Raw genomic sequence first — 18,778 nt, forward strand, 5'->3', positions numbered from 1 at the left:
ATGAAAGACACCTATGTATTTCTGAATTGGGTACAAATTATAGACTTCAGAAACAGTATATAATTGCACATTTTCAAAGTTGGGAATACTCATACTAGCATGAGAATTACTGGTCATTTTTCATAAAGATTTTTTTTTTACTCAATGTCTTTCATTCAAAGGGAGAAATGCATGAAAGCTCAATTGGTAATAACAGTTGATTTACAAATCTGAATTACCCCAAGTGTCCCGATAAAAACGGTACCTCACTTGTGTGGGTCGGCCTTGTGCCTGCGACAGGAAACGGCGGAAAATGCAACGTGGTCACACCTAAATTTAGCAGTTACAAATTGACCCTTTTTTGGCAAAGTGCCTACCTGTAGTTTTTGCACCCTAGCTCTGCCGGCACCTAGGGAAACCTTGCAAACCTATAAATTTTTGAAAAGTAGACACCCAGGGGAATTCAGGATGGGGTGACTCGACTGCCTACCACCAGGTTTTGTTACCCAGAATCCCTTGCAAAGCTAAGTTTTTCACAAAATAAACACATTTTCCTCACATTTCTGTGGTGGAAAGTTCTGGAATCTGCGTGGATCAACAAATTTCCACCCACCCAGCGTGCCCCCAGGTCTCCCGAAAAAAATGGTACCTCACTTGCGTGGGTAGGCATAGTGGCTGCGACATGAAACAGCGCAAAACGCAGCATGGTCGCACCTCAATTTCCCAGTGAAATTTAGCACGATTCGGACAAAAAGACTACCTTTTGTTTTTGCGCCGTAATTCTGCCAGCACCTAGGGAAACCTAGCAAACCTATACATTTTTGAAAACTAGACACCCAGGGCAATTCAGGATGGGGTGACTCGCCTGCCTACCCCCAGGTTTTGTTACCCAGAATCCCTTGAAAACATAAAAATTTGACCAAAAAAACACATTTTCCTCACATTTCTGTGGTGGAAAGTTCTGGAATCTGCGTGGATCAACAAATTTCCACCCACCCAGCGTGCCCCCAGGTCTCCCGAAAAAAATGGTACCTCACTTGCGTGGGTAGGCATAGTGGCTGCGACATGAAACAGCGCAAAACGCAGCATGGTCGCACCTCAATTTCCCAGTGAAATTTAGCACGATTCGGACAAAAAGACTACCTTTTGTTTTTGCGCCGTAGCTCTGCCAGCACCTAGGGAAACCTAGCAAACCTATACATTTTTAAAAACTAGACAACCAGGGGAATTCAGGATGGGGTGACTCGCCTGCCCACCCCCAGGTTTTGTTACCCAGAATCCCTTGCAAACATAAAAATTTGAGCAAAAAAACACATTTTCCTCACATTTCTGTGGTGGAAAGTTCTGTAATCTGCGTGGATCAACAAATTTCCACCCACCCAGCGTGCCCCCAGGTCTCCCGAAAAAAATGGTACCTCACTTGCGTGGGTAGGCATAGTGGCTGCGACATGAAACAGCGCAAAACGCAGCATGGTCGCACCTCAATTTCCCAGTGAAATTTAGCACGATTCGGACAAAAAGACTACCTTTTGTTTTTGCGCCGTAGCTCTGCCAGCACCTAGGGAAACCTAGCAAACCTATACATTTTTGAAAACTAGACACCCAGGGGAATTCAGGATGGGGTGACTCGCCTGCCTACCCCCAGGTTTTGTTACCCAGAATCCCTTGAAAACATAAACATTTGACCAAAAAAACACATTTTCCTCACATTTCTGTGGTGGAAAGTTCGGGAATCTGCGTGGATCAACAAATTTCCACCCACCCAGCGTGCCCCCAGGTCTCCCGAAAAAAACGGTACCTCACTTGCGTGGGTAGGCATAGTGGCTGCGACATGAAACAGCGCAAAACGCAGCATGGTCGCACCCCAATTTCCCAGTGAAATTTAGCACGATTCGGACAAAAAGACTACCTTTTGTTTTTGCGCCGTAGCTCTGCCAGCACCTAGGGAAACCTAGCAAACCTATACATTTTTGAAAACTAGACACCCAGGGGAATTCAGGATGGGGTGACTCGCCTGCCTACCCCCAGGTTTTGTTACCCAGAATCCCTTGCAAACATAAACATTTGACCAAAAAAACACATTTTCCTCACATTTCTGTGGTGGAAAGTTCTGGAATCTGCGTGGATCAACAAATTTCCACCCACCCAGCGTGCCCCCAGGTCTCCCGAAAAAAACGGTACCTCACTTGCGTGGGTAGGCATAGTGGCTGCGACATGAAACAGCGCAAAACGCAGCATGGTCGCACCTCAATTTCCCAGTGAAATTTAGCACGATTCGGACAAAAAGACTACCTTTTGTTTTTGCGCCGTAGCTCTGCCAGCACCTAGGGAAACCTAGCAAACCTATACATTTTTGAAAACTAGACACCCAGGGGAATTCAGGATGGGGTGACTCGCCTGCCTACCCCCAGGTTTTGTTACCCAGAATCCCTTGCAAACATAAAAATTTGACCAAAAAAACACATTTTCCTCACATTTCTGTGGTGGAAAGTTCTGGAATCTGCGTGGATCAACAAATTTCCACCCACCCAGCGTGCCCCCAGGTCTCCCGAAAAAAACGGTACCTCACTTGCGTGGGTAGGCATAGTGGCTGCGACATGAAACAGCGCAAAACGCAGCATGGTCGCACCTCAATTTCCCAGTGAAATTTAGCACGATTCGGACAAAAAGACTACCTTTTGTTTTTGCGCCGTAGCTCTGCCAGCACCTAGGGAAACCTAGCAAACCTATACATTTTTGAAAACTAGACACCCAGGGGAATTCAGGATGGGGTGACTCGCCTGCCTACCCCCAGGTTTTGTTACCCAGAATCCCTTGCAAACATAAAAATTTGACCAAAAAAACAAATTTTCCTCACATTTCTGTGGTGGAAAGTTCTGGAATCTGCGTGGATCAACAAATTTCCACCCACCCAGCGTGCCCCCAGGTCTCCCGAAAAAAACGGTACCTCACTTGCGTGGGTAGGCATAGTGGCTGCGACATGAAACAGCGCAAAACGCAGCATGGTCGCACCTCAATTTCCCAGTGAAATTTAGCACGATTCGGACAAAAAGACTACCTTTTGTTTTTGCGCCGTAGCTCTGCCAGCACCTAGGGAAACCTAGCAAACCTATACATTTTTGAAAACTAGACACCCAGGGGAATTCAGGATGGGGTGACTCGCCTGCCTACCCCCAGGTTTTGTTACCCAGAATCCCTTGCAAACATAACAATTTGACCAAAAAAACACATTTTCCTCACATTTCTGTGGTGGAAAGTTCTGGAATCTGCGTGGATCAACAAATTTCCACCCACCCAGCGTGCCCCCAGGTCTCCCGAAAAAAACGGTACCTCACTTGCGTGGGTAAACATAGTGGCTGCAACAGGAAACGGTTCAAATTGTACGGTGGTGAATTTACATTACCTTATTGCAAAACTACCTTGATTTGGGGGGGGGGCATCTGAGTTTGTGGCCCGGGGCTCGGTGGTATTCTTTGCAAAGTAGCAAACCCAAACAGTTCTGAAAACTAGACACCCGGGGGACTCCAGGGAGGTATGGCATGCATGGGTCCCCCAATGTTTTCCTACCCAGAACTCTCTGCAAACCTTAAAATTAGGTAAAAATTGCACTTTTCCAAACTTTTTGGCGTGGGATCGCCAGGTCGGCAAAAAAGTCATACCACCCTGCGTTCCCCTTGTTCTCCCGAGTAAAAGGATACCTCACTTGTGTGGGTGCCCCAAAGCAGAATACGCCAAAAATGAATTTTGAAAAAAGTAGTTTTTACTCATATTTACGTTTTACAAATTAAGCACCCCAGCCTAAGTCACATGCCTTTGGCCCACCCACACAAGTGAGGTATCATTTTACTCGGGAGAACAAGGGAAACACTAGGTGGTAGGACATTTGTTCCGGCAGCGAGATCCCACCCAAAAAAGTATGGAAAAGTGGGTTTTTTGACCAAAATTTCAGGTTTGCAGGGGTTTCTGGGTAGGAAAACATTGGGGGACCCACGCATGCCATACCACCCTGGACTCCCCCGGGTGTCTAGTTCTCAGAACTGTTTGGGTTTGGTAGTTTCCAAAGATGCCTGCCAAGCCCCGGGCCAAAAGCTCAGGTGACCCCCTCAAAAAATAAGATTATTTGGCTAAAGGTAATGTTTTCGTCTCCACAGTATGAATTGGGCCTTTTCCTAAAGCAGCCGCTATGCCTACCCACGCAAGTGAGGTACCATTTTTATCGGGAGACCTTGGGGAACGCTGGGTGGGAGGTAATTTGTGTGTGCCCAGTGATGCCACGCTTTCCCACACTAAAACGTGTGAAAAAACTGATTTTTTACCATGCAAAAAATGAGGTTTGCAAGGGATTCTGGGTAAAGGAACGTTGGAGGATCCACGCAAGCCATACCTCCTTGGAAGCCCCCGGTTGTCTACTTTTCAGAAATGTGTGGGATTGGTAGGTTTCCCTAGATGGCTGTCTCGCACGGGGCCAAAAACCCAGGTAACCCCTCTTGCAAAAGCTGGTGGACTTAGGGGTTACCTGGGTTTCTGGCCCCGTGCGAGACAGCCATCTATGGAAACCTACCAAACCCACACATTTCTGAAAATTAGACACCCGGGCGCTTCCAAGGAGGTATGGCTTGCGTGGATCCGCCAACGTTCCTTTACCCAGAATCCCTTGCAAACCTCAATTTTAGCAGAAAAAAATCAATTTTTTCACATGTTGTAGTCTGGGAAAGCGTGGCATCACTGGGCTCACACAAATTACCTCCCACCCAGCATTCCCCCAGGTCTCCCGATAAAAACGGTACCTCACTTGCGTGGGTAGCCATAGTGGCTGCAACAGGAAAAGGTCCAAATCTAACAGTGGTGAATATAAAATACCCTGAAGCAATATAACTTTGATTTTTTGGGGGGGAGGCACCTGAGTTTTTGGCCCGGGGTGGGTGGTATTCTTTGGAAAGTAGCAAACCCAAACAGTTCTGAAAACTAGACACCCGGGAGAGTCCAGGGAGGTATGGCATGTGTGGGTCCACCAATGTTTTCCTACCCAGAACTCCTTGCAAACCTTAAAAATAGGTAAAAATAGCACTTTTCCAAACATTTTGGCGTGGGATCGCCGTGCCGGCAAAAAAGTCCTACCACCCTGCGCTCCCCTTGTTCTCCCAAGTAAAAGGATACCACACCTTAACAGAGTTACTCAAAAGTCAAACATTCAAGCACGGCTATCTATTCCTCAAAGACACACACATACAGGTTGGATTTGGCACGAGGGCGAGTGATGGTTCAGTACATAAAATTTTATTAACAAGATATTTCAAAAAAATGAAATGCTCTGTCAATAAATAAATGCATAAAAACTGAACCAGTGACTCGCAACTCGTGAGCTGTAAAGCCACGACAAGGCACCAACCGTTTTACAGGCCATTCACGCACCTTTCATACCTGATACAAACCAGACCATTGACACCATCCGAATGGAAAAGCAACACATAACAACAATCACAATAAGGGGCAAGGTACACCCTACTGCAGAAATTAGAAAAAAAACAATTATTACTGCACACCCATCTAATCCGCAAGCACACACACATACTGGTTGGATTTGGCACGAGGGTGAGTGATGATTCAGTACATACAATTGGATACGCAAGTAATTTCATCAAAAATGAAATACACTGCGTATAATTGAAAGTATGATAAACTGAACCACTGACTCGCAGCTCGTGAGCTGTAAAGCCACGTCAAGGCACCAACCTCTTTACAGGCCATTCATACACCTTTCGTACGCGTGACACATACAAAACATTCACACCGCCAGCCGCGGACCCATCACATTTCAACACTCACACCAGCAAACAGCGCCATTCAAGGGCCCATCACTTTCACACGCCCACATTTCTGACACTGCAACTACACAAAATGATGGACTGTGTGGAGTGTCACTCAACTAGCAGTGTGTGTAGTGACCAACAGAAAGTAACTACTCACACACCGCCTGCCGAGCGCCAGTCCACCCACACCACCATCCAAGCACCAGACCATGCACACTGCCAGCCAAACACCACTCAGCGCACACCGACAGCCAACTACCACTCCACACACACCACCAGCCAAGCATCACTCCACGCACACCACCAGCCAAGCGCCACTCCACAAACACAACACCATCCAAGCACCACTCCACACACGCCGCCAGCCAAGCACCACTCCACACACACCGCCAGCCAAGCACCACTCCGCTCACACCGCCAGCCAAGCACCTAACCATACACTCCGCCAGCCAAGCAAAAATCCACGCACCCCCCCAGCACAACTCCAATCCATGCACTATGCCAGCCAAGCACCAGACCACGCACACCACCAGCCAAGCGCCATCCACTCACACCACCAGCCAAGCACCTAACCATGCACTCCGCCAGCCAAGCAAAAATCCACTAACCCCCCCAGCACAACTCCAATCCATGCACTATTCCAGCCAAGCACCAGACCACGCACACCACCAGCCAAGCGCCTGTCCACGCACACCAACAATCCAAGCACAATCCTGCACACACCACCATGGAAATTAGAATTTTTTAAAGAAATACCACAAATCAAATGTAGAAACCTACAAATCTGCTAACACAAATTCAAAACCTAAATGCTTTGCACTAATGCAAACCTAAAAGCAAACAAAAAAATATTACAGAAAACAAACCAGACAGTACACTTACAAGCTCAATGAAACTCCCAAAACTTCTTTTGTGTGTGGTACGATTTAAAACAAGCTGGCACACACAATCCAGGATTTGAAGGACAGTCAGGACAGTGCATACGAGACTCCCTCCGCACTTCTCTTCGCCAACAGACTCTACATCTTTTAGTGGGATTGTCTTTTGCAGTTGTGGGAGGAATGTATTCTGGAAAGTGGCGATCTTTCAGTCTAGCCACTTCCTCCACCACTCCAAATCTTGGCACACTTGCCTGTTCCACTAGTACAAGGCTGCCTATTATAGTCTCCTGAAACTTAACAAAAGGCATCTTTGACTCAGGACAGGATTTCTGGAAAACAACAAAAGCATTAAAGGATGCCAAGTGGAAAAGATGGATAGCCAACTTCTTGTACCAAACGTAAGCCTTTCGAAGAGCAGCATAAGGTTCCAACCTCTGATCTACTCTGTCAACACCACCCATGTGCCTATTATAGTCTAAAATGCACACAGGTTTACGCACTTCAGCAGTCTCACCCCGAACTGGCAGAGCTTCAGTGCTTTCGTCATGGATAGTAGTCAGCATGTAAACATCTCTCCTGTCTGAAAACTTCACAGCTAGAAGCTTCCCACATCGCAATGCAGTAGACTGTCCCCGCACAAGCCTTTTGCAAACAAGTTCTATTGGAAAACCTTTCCGGTTACTGCGCATCGTGCCACATGCAACAGTGCCCACTTTGGCCAACTCCTTGAACAAACGCACACTAGTGTAGAAGTTATCTACATATAAATGGTGGCCTTTGTTAAATAATCGTCTACCTAGTTCCCACACAATTTTCTCAGTCACTCCAAAAGTGGACGGACAAGCAGAAGTGTTAATGCTGGAATCCTTACCGGTGTACACCCTGAAATTATAAACATATCCAGTCTCACTGTCACACAGCATATACAGTTTGATGCCATAGCGTGCCCTCTTACTAGGAATGTATTGCCTAAAAACCAAGCGGCCCTTGAACAACACCAAAGACTCGTCCACAGCTATTTCTCTTCCAGGTGCAAACATCTCAGGAAAACGATCAACAAAGTGATCAAGGACAGGCCGAATCTTAAAAAGACGGTCACAATCAGGGTGATCGCGTGGCAACGCTAAATCATTATCAACAAAATGCATCATGCGAAGAAGAAGCATATATCGATCACGAGTCATAACTGCTGGAAATATAGATGTTGCCATCAAGGGACTAGTGGACCAATAAGAAGACATTGATGGCTTCCTTAGCAAGCCCATCAAAAAAGTTAATCCCAAAAACTTCTTCATCTCTTCAACATATGTGGGAGACCAATGGGTAGCTCTGGAATGGGGCTTAAGGCTGGCACTGTGGTCCCTCAAATACTGCTCTGCATACAAATTAGTTTGCTCCACAATCTCCTGCAAAAACTCATCGTCAAAAAACAATTGAAAATATTGAATTGGCAAAAAATTGTCAGTATCCACTCTACACCCTGGAACACCAGTGAAGTCTGGTAATTCCGGCTGCACCATGCCAGGGGCAACCCAGACGTCATCACTAACATGAGGAGAAGAAGCCACCCTAGCCTGCAGGCCAGATGCCTCTTGCTGCACTACATCAACGGGAACACTAGCATCCCCAGATGCCTCTTGCCTCACTACACCAACAGGAATACTAGCATCCCCAGATACATTTTGCATCTCTTCACCAACAGAAGAACTCACATCCCCAGCTGCCTCTTGCATCTCAACATCAACAGAAGAACTCGCATCCCCAGATGCCACTTGCTGCTCAACAACAACAGAAAGACTAGCAGCACCAGATGCCTCATGCTGCTCAACAACAGGAAGACTAGCAGCACCAGATAACCTTTGGCGCACCACAGCAATGTGAAACCTTTTGGGCGCAGCCTTTACCACACTTGCCTGTTCCTGACGAGAAAAAAAGGGAAACCTTGAGGACCTAGGCTGCCGCTCACATGGCTCTTCCCTCTCTACCGGCACATCAATGTCCCTCTCTACCACAGGCACTTCATCAGCACTAGAAGAAGAATCATCATCCGATGATACCATGCGAAGAGAAAACTCACTGCCTGAATCTTCTGCACCTAACTCAAGCTCCGAATCGGAGTCAGTGTCTGGACCATGGTCAGAGGAAGACTCAAAAAGCAAACTAACAACCTGCTTAGCAGTAATCCTGCGAGCAGCCATTATCCTTACAAATCAAGAAGACTACACACACAAGTGAACAACAACCTACACTGTGCAAAGGAAGAAGTAAACAAGGTAGAGTCTTCACACAAAAATCAATACACTCAAAAACAATTCAAATCTAACCAAATATAAGAAGACTCACCAGCACCTACTCTGCTGAAACACAGCAAAAAGAAAGGAAATCCCACTGGAAAGAAAAAAAAACAAGTATAGATTAGACAAAGTACACATCAAGCAGCAATACAAAACAAGCATTTACAATGCAACGGTTTCGCCTTTGGAAAAGTTAGAGCGATTGGCAATGTAAAGGACAATGCCATTTGTTTATCTGTTTTCAAAACCAACACAAATACAAATGTTGTCATTTACAATGCCAATAGCTCAAACTTTTCCAAAGGCGAAACCGTTGCATTGTAAATGCTTGTTTTATCAAGTGCCTAAGCCAAGTTCCAAGATCAGCTACTGAGCTAGTTAACCACATCTCCTTTTCTTGTCATGAATTATGCTAATGTGCTTCCTGTCTTGAAGACGTGAGTTTAGGGATGCATTGGAATGGCAGGTTGATTTTATGTCAGCTAGTAGCTCTGGGTGAATTGTAGGAGATTGAACTCATCCATGGTGGTATGATCTTCTCCACACTGCCAGTGTGAGTGTGCTTAATGTCTAGTCACGCGCAGGGATGTACTGCAATCGGACTCCATCAACAAGAAAGGGGTAATGTACTAACTTGCCTGCCTGTCCATCCCAACATGGATGCCTATGGCCAATTCTGCTCTTTGGATAAATTGACTGAACTTGGGCATACTAACACACTACAAATGGTTTGAAAAACATATGCCCCACAACTGATTCAGCTTCATGTGATGCCATATAAATATAGGTATACATTAAAAATTACAGTGCCTGCCTAAAAGGGGGGATTCTTTCAATTCTGTGTTTTCACTTAATTTCCATCTTGCTGACTCGTTTGGAATGGAGTAGTTAAACAGGAATCTGGCCATTTTCCTTATCAGGCTATTCTTTTTGTGGAGGATGTGGCAAGCGATCTAATTAGTGAGGGCATCAGTTCCCTACAGCAAAGTAAACTCATACCCGGCTGCCACTAAAAAGGGTGTGTCCATTTCGTAACCAGGAATGTATAAAAACCAGTCGGACAGTAGCTTCAAATTATTCCCCATTTTTGGTAGAACACTTTAAATCAAGGATAAAACCCCAACACTTATTTTCGGCTAGTTAAAACCCCAATCTAAGCATACCCTCCTGATTTAGCAACCTCTTTTAAACAAGGAGCTAAGCTTTGAAACAAACGCCTATGCCTGGTTCTTATAAGACTACCAGTAGGCCTTGTGAATATTACTTTTCTCGGTCAATTGGTAGTGGATCTTGGCAACTGTTGCAGCTGACAGGAGGTCTTTTTACAGCAAAGCTTTTGACATCGGCAATGGCAGATTGCAATATTGATTAAAGACTATCGTCAGGCGGGTGCCGGGGGAGCAAGCAGACAGCGGGGCTGCTGGCGCTGGTAACTGCTTGGAAGTGACCCTAGCTCCTCCCTCCCACGAGGATGATGGCGGCAGGTAGCCAGCGTTTCAGCATCTCCTGCCTCATGTGAGCAACCTGTGCAGTTCGATGAGGCGGTTCGGCGGATTTTGTGGTCCTGGCAGTTTATCGGCGTCCATTTCGGTCTTCTGCATATAATTCATGCTTCCCGGGGCGAAAATCCTCTCGGTGCCTAGTCGGAGGACGGAGAACGGAAGGCGTTGTCCTAGGAGGCCCCGCAGGTCTTCCCTCAGCAAAGATCAGCAAAGCAGTGGCAAGAACAAGAGCCACTCTCTCCAAATTCCTGCGGATTCAGCTGCGGCGGTTTGCTTGTAGCTGCAACGATTCCCTGCCCAGACGCCAGCACCTTTCTAAACCGGGTCTCGCTTCTTTGTTGGCGGCGGCAGGTGAGCTCCGAACTATTTTTCTCAAAAGAGATAAGAAGGGGAAGAAGGGGAAGTCATAGTCGCACCAGGGCCGGCTCTAGGCTCATGGTGGCCCTGTGCAGGGAGCGTAGGCGGGGGCCCCGGCAGATGACGGTAAAGGACATGATGGGCAGTGGCGTCACTAGGGTTGGTGTCACCCAGTGCGAGTAAGTCATGGTGTCACCCCCTCATGACTTTTAGCACCACACAAACTTCTAGGTGTCAAGAGGCAAAATATGATTGCCGGAGAATCACCTTGGTGGGACTCTGCCATCATGTGGGCGGTCCAAGAGCCCACATGACATGATCAGCTGACCTGCCCATGTGGTGGGGCCACACACTTGTCAACTGATTCCAGCAGTGTCGCACTGTCTTTAAAAGACCAGCGTTTGAAGATCTGACAGACTCCTCTGCAGCCTCCATTGATGACCATAGACTGTCGTCGCAGAGGGCACCAGTCAGTGCACTCTCCCCTGAGACCCAGGCCAAGTCTTGAGAGGAGCCCCTGCTACCTACTTAGACGCTAGCAGCAGAGCTCCATTAACTGAAGCCTCAAATGGGTACTCCAAGCTCTGCAATGACAACTCAAACTCTAGACAATACTTGCAGTAGCCCAAAACTATCAGAGCCTAGGACCCTACCTACAGTGCAATGCAAGAGCACAGCAAGCATCGCTAAGTCACCACGCAAGTCCTGTCATTTGAGACCTATGCGTTATCAAAAGAGGATACCCCAGCCCTCATGGGAAGTTACTGCCTAATACGTTCATGTCATTTGTAGCACTTTCTGTGGATAACTTTTTATCCTTGAACACGTTTATTGCGATGGGACATGTAGTTTTCTTTTATACGTCATACAGAATGGGCACAATACAAATCCAGAGCAAACACAAGGAGAGGATGGACGGAGAACTGAAACTTTTCAGACACCCCCACTCACAGATCTGGGTTGAATCCATCATCATTCTTTAGCTCACTTAGCCACCTCAGTTCAGACCCAATTATACGCAAATCAGTCTTGACCCTGTGCCTCATGGGAACAATCCAGCCTGAACTGCCGAGCCAGGTCGTCCCTGAACCGGATACAAGCATCCTGGCCGCCACCTGGAAATGCCACTTGTGCTCAGGGTTGCTCTAAGACGTTTTAAAAGACTTGTTTCTTGGTTTATTTTGAGAGAACATTTCATCAGTTCCTAGCATCAGGCGGAACATTTTGAACTGAATACCTTTCCGTAACTTGATTACAAAAAATTTGATTGTCGACTGTTTTGAATTCCAACATGTTAACGCAAACCGCTGTAGAAAACCATAAAGGAAACCAATAAAACAAGAGCACTTCTTGTTAGATTTACGAAGAAACTGAAAATGTAGGAGTGAAATGACTAAACTAAGGAAAATGCACTCTGGCTGCCCAAGGAGGAGGAGGGAAGAGGCCGAGGATTTAAGACATCTGAGAAAACACGCTTTTAATGAACTAAGAAAGAACCTGGCACGTGTGTGGGGCTAAATATGAATGTATTGTGGACACCTTGCCTACTAAATTCTACTTTCTATTGTTTTAAAACAGAAGTACACAACTACTGCGCGCGACCCTGACTCGTGTGCTGCCAAACATGCGTACAAGTAATCTCTCTAGTGAACCAAATACTAGTTGTAACTTGGATGCAGCGCGCACTGCTGAAGAATTTATCATACAATATAACTCAATTGCTCTATAAAATTGTTCAACACATTAGTCATTTAATCTCTGTTATAAACACCGAGCTTATTTTTCAATGCTATGCACCGGTCTTTATTTGTATAGGGAAGTGTGTGCCCAGTTCAGCTGCATCCCCGATTTGTGTCAGTGGCCCTATATTTTAACATCACCTTGCAGGAGAGCCTGGGAGCGGATGGGGTGTGAGTGACAGTGGGGGCTCACAGAGCCTTACACCGCGGAACCAGGCTGGGCTTCCGTGTGAGTCACTCCTAATGCATGCAATTACATATTGAAACCTGAGGCCGCAGCCCCGCTCCCAGGCAGGGTCACTCATGCTTTCTGCAGACCGGACAGACCCACGGCCAGACCAACCCACCGGATATTGTTGAGTTATTCAGTGGCCCCCCTCGTCACGGCAGGGTCTGCTCGTGCAGACTGGTCGCTCTTGTTTATTTCATCACGGTCACGGACACGCTTCCAGCTGGTTCTCAAGGAGGCGGGAATCTCGGCGCAGGTATCTCCCTGTCAGTGGCCCTCGGCACACGCCACGAGGAGGCGCTGCCTTCAAATTTGGTAGGCACGGGGAGATTAAAGATTTGCAGAATCACAGGGCGTGGAGTCGCCCCGAGGCTCGAACCTTGGTGTCCCAGCTCCAAAGTCTGCAGTCTAGCCCTGAGACCACATGCATGCACTTGGGGACCCGTATGCATACACATGCACAGAGTGCACGCAGTCTGGATTTCAAGACATGGGGCGGTTTATGCGTACAAGCAGTGTGGAGCCGACTGCATATTCTTGGAGAGCCCCGTTCTCTGTTCATGTGTCCCCCTCCAAATCTTGCACAGAGACCTTTCTACCCCTTTTAACCGGGTCTATTTTTATCGGGAGTGCCTTATGTCACTAAGGGTTCTCTACTAGACTGGGCACTGTTTATGGGGCCTGCTGGGAAAAGTTGGGTTCGGTGTATACTACGCATTGCGGCAAAACACGGCGGCTGCAGTATTGGCTAAACGGAAACCTATCTTCATTAATCGCTTGCTTGCCAATGCCACATGTGACGCGGTGATTACTGTACCCACAAGCACTGCTGCTGCAGAAAATAAATATCATCATTGAGAGATCACGGAGAATGGATCTGCCCTTACCCGGCAGGTGGGTTCTTCTTCACTTTATTCTCTCTCAGTCACTAGTCTGAGCTCACTCAGGCTCCGCTTTTGTCCGACAGACTCGACGACCACCAAATAATGGCTGGCAGCGGCTGCAGAGAGAGAGTACTACGTCGAGGAGCTGGAGTACTAGTGTACGACATACGCCACGCCACCACAAGTTACGCACGTCGCGGGGAAGCAGGGTTAGGTTGAGTCTGCGCAGCCGCGCAGATCACTCTATCCTGGCTGGTTTCCGGCGTCTGTGCGTGCCAGCTGAGCCAGCCGGGTGACAGTCATGATTTGAAACACCCCGGCGGCCTGCTGCCCAATCAGGAACGTCGAACGAGGTCGGTGCGGGCAGAGCCAGGGAAGTTAAAGGGACTCGGGAGAAGGGGGGTGACTCGTCCTGACTGTCAGGGCTTGGATTGGATTCGGAACTACTCATGTCGTCGTCGGAACTTAGTATTGGAAGCCGGGAGGCCGCCAAATCCTGCCAAGGGGGCCGCCAGTGCCACGAGATCATTGATCCTCCTCGTCGTGGATCCGATCCGATCCTTGTCGTGGCGGCCCCTGGGGTTTGGCGGCCCTGTGCAGTTGCACAGTTTGCACATGCCTAGGGCCGGCCCTGGTCGCACGGAATTAAAAACGAGATTATTTCTTCAGGAAAGGCATTCTCTTCGCCTGAATAATGAGCCAGCGTCATTGTTAAAACAAGTCAGGTCCCGGGCCGCGCTGTGATTGGCTGACGTCACGGGGGTTTCCCGGCCGGCAGCCAATCACAGCGCGGCCCAGGAATGACGTCACGGGGGTGTCCCGGGCCGGCAGCCAATCGCAGCGCGGCCCGGGACAAAGGGGCGGGGCTTAAAAAAAGCACCAGAAACGCCCCCGAATCGCGTTTTCGTGAGAAAGCGCGATTGACAGCCTCTGTCTCCCAATGGCTAGTCTCCATTTATGGAGCTAGCCAATTGGAAACAGAGGCTGTCCTAACCTCACTATTAAAAACAATAGATTTCGATCTGGGAGTGGCTTCGCCCCTCGCCAGGTTTCGAAACCTAAAAAAAGTTAACAATCAAGAAACACAAAGCCACACAAACAGCAATAACTTCACTTTTCATAACAACACATTTATCTAGGAAAAATAGTACAAAAAACATTTACTTACCAAGCACATGCAACTACACAAGCTGCAAAACCAGCATTAACCGAACCACAACCTACACCAATACAAACAGCAAAAGCCTGGATCAAAAACAAAGAAGAAAAAAAATAATTTAATACTACATTTCACAAACAACATAACAAATGAATAAACAATACACAAATTTACCCCCAAAATCACATCCACACAGATGGGCCATCAAAAAGGGCAAAACGGACAAAAGTACGGGTTGATTTGCCCACCGGGGGGGGGAGGCCAGAAAATCTAAATTTAAAATCCGACCCACCTGAAAGCGACCCTTGCACAATGGGTCACTTCCTACAATCTAAAATAAAATCCCTGGTGCTAGTGGGGGCATTTCCACCGCACAATCGCAATGCTGTGCGCGACCGTGAGCCAGAAATGCCCTGCAAAGAGACATCAGAAGAGAGGAAAATCACTTACCTCTCCCCTGATGCCTCTTTGCAAACCCCCCCAAATATCTCAAAACCAACCTAACACCTCCAGGCGCAGGAAGCAAATGGCTTCCCGACCGCCTGGGAATCCCTGAAGATGTTGGCGCGTGCTGTGCGCGCTGACATCATCAGGGATTCTCATGGGGAGGGGGACAACAGAATTACTGTGGTTAACTGCGATGCTGGACAGAGGCACTTGCATCCTTGATTTTCACAAGCGCAATCCTAAAACAATAAAAAAACAACCGCAAAGGTGCACCACAACAAATAAGATAATAAGTGCAAAAAGTATTTAAGCACAATAAAGAAATATAACATGAAGAAATGTTGTTAGTCTTCTTTTAATCTTTAATTTTCAATTTGCAGTGAAATATAAACAGGCTGTTTATATTTCACTGCAAATTGAAAATTAAAGATTAAAAGAAGACTAACAACATTTCTTCATGTTATATTTCTTTATTGTGCTTAAATACTTTTTGCACTTATTATCTTATTTGTTGTGGTGCACCTTTGCGGTTGTTTTTTTATTGTACTAAAATTCCTTGGGGAATCGGCACAGTGATGATGGGTGCCATTCAGTGTGCACACAATCCCCTTCATTAATTTAAGGGATATCGAATATTTTTGGGAGAAAGTTAGTCAGGTGCTGACTCTAGGAAGGGTCCATCATTGCAGTTTGTTGCTTACCGCAATTCTAAAACAGTTCCTATGACCAGGAGCTTCTTTCTCCCCATCTGCTGCTCTCAACAGTCTCTGACCATTTATACACATAAGATGCATGTGAACTCACACAGAAGATCCCCTATTGGCAACGCCCACCAACTAGCGGAGTGCACCATCTTTCCTAAATTTACCCACTATGATGGACAGCTCACTCAAGGGACCTGTGCACACATTGGTGCGATGGCATAGTAACACACACGGACACTGGAGACAAAGCAAGCGCTCGAGTTGCAGCACAAATTCAGGAAAACATTCATCAGCCCAAAAACATTTGTGACCTTCCCACTATGATTCACAGCTCACACAAGGGACCCCTGCGCACATCTGTGCAATTGCATAGTAACGCACACATGGACACTGGAAACAAAGATGGGGCTCGAGTTGCAGCACAAACTCAGGAAAGCAATCATCAGCCCAAAAACATTTGTGAACTTCCCACTATGATGAACAAATGGTCTCTGTTTCCAGATACCTAAGAGCCTTGCTAGTTTATTCAGATAACAACCAACACACACTGGGGTCGATTGTGAAAATATGGTATTGTGTACAAAAAAGGGGAGAAATGCTCCTCTTTTAGGTGTCCCCTCACTCACCAGGGTTGCCCCACGGTGACATGCTTCATCATTGGGGCCATCCCAGTCCTCTACGGGCTGGGGCGTGCTGCGACTTGCGAAAGTTACGTAGGAGCACTTTATTAGACTATGTGTGGTGCATGTGTATGTGATGTGTGAAATACCTGCCCAGTAGGTTTACAATAAACTTTATTCTTGCCTCTAGGTGGTAATAAACGGGGTGGAAAGATAGGCTGCCCTAAACGTAATGTGTCCAGATGTACCTATCAACTCCTATCGTCGACATGTTTCGTGCATACACCAAGCACTATGATGGACAGCTCGTGCAGCAGGAAACCTCTAAAATGCCACAGAGGGAAAGGAAAACCCTTTCCTTTCCCTCGATGCAAGTTGCATCACAATCCCCCCCGCCCCAGCCGCAAAACTAACCTCTTTGTGCAACGACGCGCAGGAAGCAAATGGCTTCCCTGCGCGTCTGTAAACAAAGGAAGCCTCCGGTGACGTCAGCGCGCCTCGCGCGCTGACGTCATTGATGACGTGGGCGGGGAGGGCGGGGGGAGGCAGGGGAAGGTCTTCCCCTGCCATCCCCGCAAAAACAAAAAAAATCAGGCAGACTCGGAGGGAGCGCTGGCGCTTCCCCCGAGGGTGGGGCTCATGACGAGCTGGGCTCGTCATGAGCGTGCGAGGAGGCTACGCCATGACGAGCCCAGCTCGTCATCAGCCCCGAAGGGGTTAATGCTGGCCCGGCGTGAGATCAGTGGCCAGAGTTACCTACGGTCAAGCAGCGGTAGCAATTCCTACTCATAGTTGACAGTGAAGCAGCATAATTTAGGCTCAACCCTTTATTGACCAGAACTATGCAATTATATACTCATAACTAACATGTGTGAAGCATTTAACTGTATTAATGAACTTTATTATAGGAATTACAGATCTATAAACGGGTGTACTAATGTTTAGTGGAAACATATAATCATGTACTCTTTTACTAGTGTTTTACACTTATTCTTGAAATTATATTTGTGTATGTATACGAAGTTCATATTAACGGCTGAATTAACTTCGCCTGACTACAGACCTCAAGTGAAATGCATTTAGCCTTGCCAGAATTTTTTTCTTTCTTTTTGCAAGTGCATTATCATGCTTTCCATTAGTTATAGAAAGGTGAATTGTTTTTTTTAGATTGTTAATAGTGAGGCCTGGAGGGGAAAAACTTGGTAGTGAATGTGGAAATGTAATGGTCGAAAGAGACCTTCTGTTCATCATGTACCAGGATGGAGGGATGTTCAAGGTTGCGGATCACAGTCCAAGTTTCGATGCAATGGGAAACTCAAGGGATGTTGCAGTGGCTCCTCTCGAGCAACAATTTGGTTGGTTCCTAAAAGGAAATAAGTATGTTTCTGAATCTCCTATTATTTTATCTGGTGTACTCACATTCAGAACGGCAGACTCCCTTTAGACTTGGAGAGGGACATACCTCTCTGCTTGTCCTATTCTTGAAAGTGTTAAGCTTTAAGCTAAACACTTATTTCCTTTTCTAAGACGTCTATAGAAGTCCACATCATGCTGACAACTTCTATGCTCTGTAATAAGATGTACTTGGTAGATGTTCCTTTAGTCCATATATGTTTGAAAGAGAGAAAGGAACTTCTTTATGGAACATCGGTTTGCTTTTTTGCTTCTTCATTGTAGTGGCTATTACTATTCTGTATCTTATTTTATTACAATTCAATTTACTGAGATATTTCAACTTATCTGCAGTCTCTTGGACTTATTTTTGTTCCGCTTAGATACTGGATTGATTAATAGCCGAAAATAAATTCCATTTACCCATACTTAGTGATTCCTGGTCCTTATTGTGGAGTCACATGTATTGTTGTTGTCTTCTTGCTTCCAGTGCTTCAAATCTATCAACAAAGTTCCATATGGCCAATGGGGAAAAATCTTTGTAAACTTTACTAAAAGATTGAGGTATAAGTTCCAGTGTGCTGTCAACAGCATTAGCCTTTTCAAGAGCTACAATATTCCAATACCAAAATCTAAGTACCGACTAAAAAGAAACAGGCCCTAGCAAAGGCAGTCGGTTTAGCTTTGTCACTGCTGAGGGAAAGATGTGATTGGCTTTACCAATGCTTAACCAACAACGTTAAAAGTATAGAAAACGATGTATTAAAACATTGTTTTCTAT

The 18,778-nt window shown here is 46.5% G+C and overlaps 1 long non-coding RNA gene across 3 annotated transcripts in view; it reads right to left on the bottom strand.

Annotated features, from left to right (window-relative positions):
• The window catches only part of LOC144761966 (uncharacterized), a 248,625-nt gene that overhangs the window by 203,516 nt on the left and 26,331 nt on the right, over nt 1-18,778 (bottom strand). For 2 of the 3 annotated variants that reach the window (XR_013595984.1, XR_013595986.1), the window contains exon 2: nt 14,844-14,920. This is a non-coding gene — a long non-coding RNA (uncharacterized LOC144761966). Of the gene's footprint in view, nt 1-9,013; nt 9,059-14,843; nt 14,921-18,778 lie in introns of all 3 variants that reach the window. The other variant, XR_013595985.1, reaches the window with a different exon arrangement.

Source organism: Lissotriton helveticus, chromosome 6 (genome assembly GCF_964261635.1).
Source record: "Lissotriton helveticus chromosome 6, aLisHel1.1, whole genome shotgun sequence".
Lineage (NCBI taxonomy): Eukaryota > Metazoa > Chordata > Amphibia > Caudata > Salamandridae > Lissotriton > Lissotriton helveticus.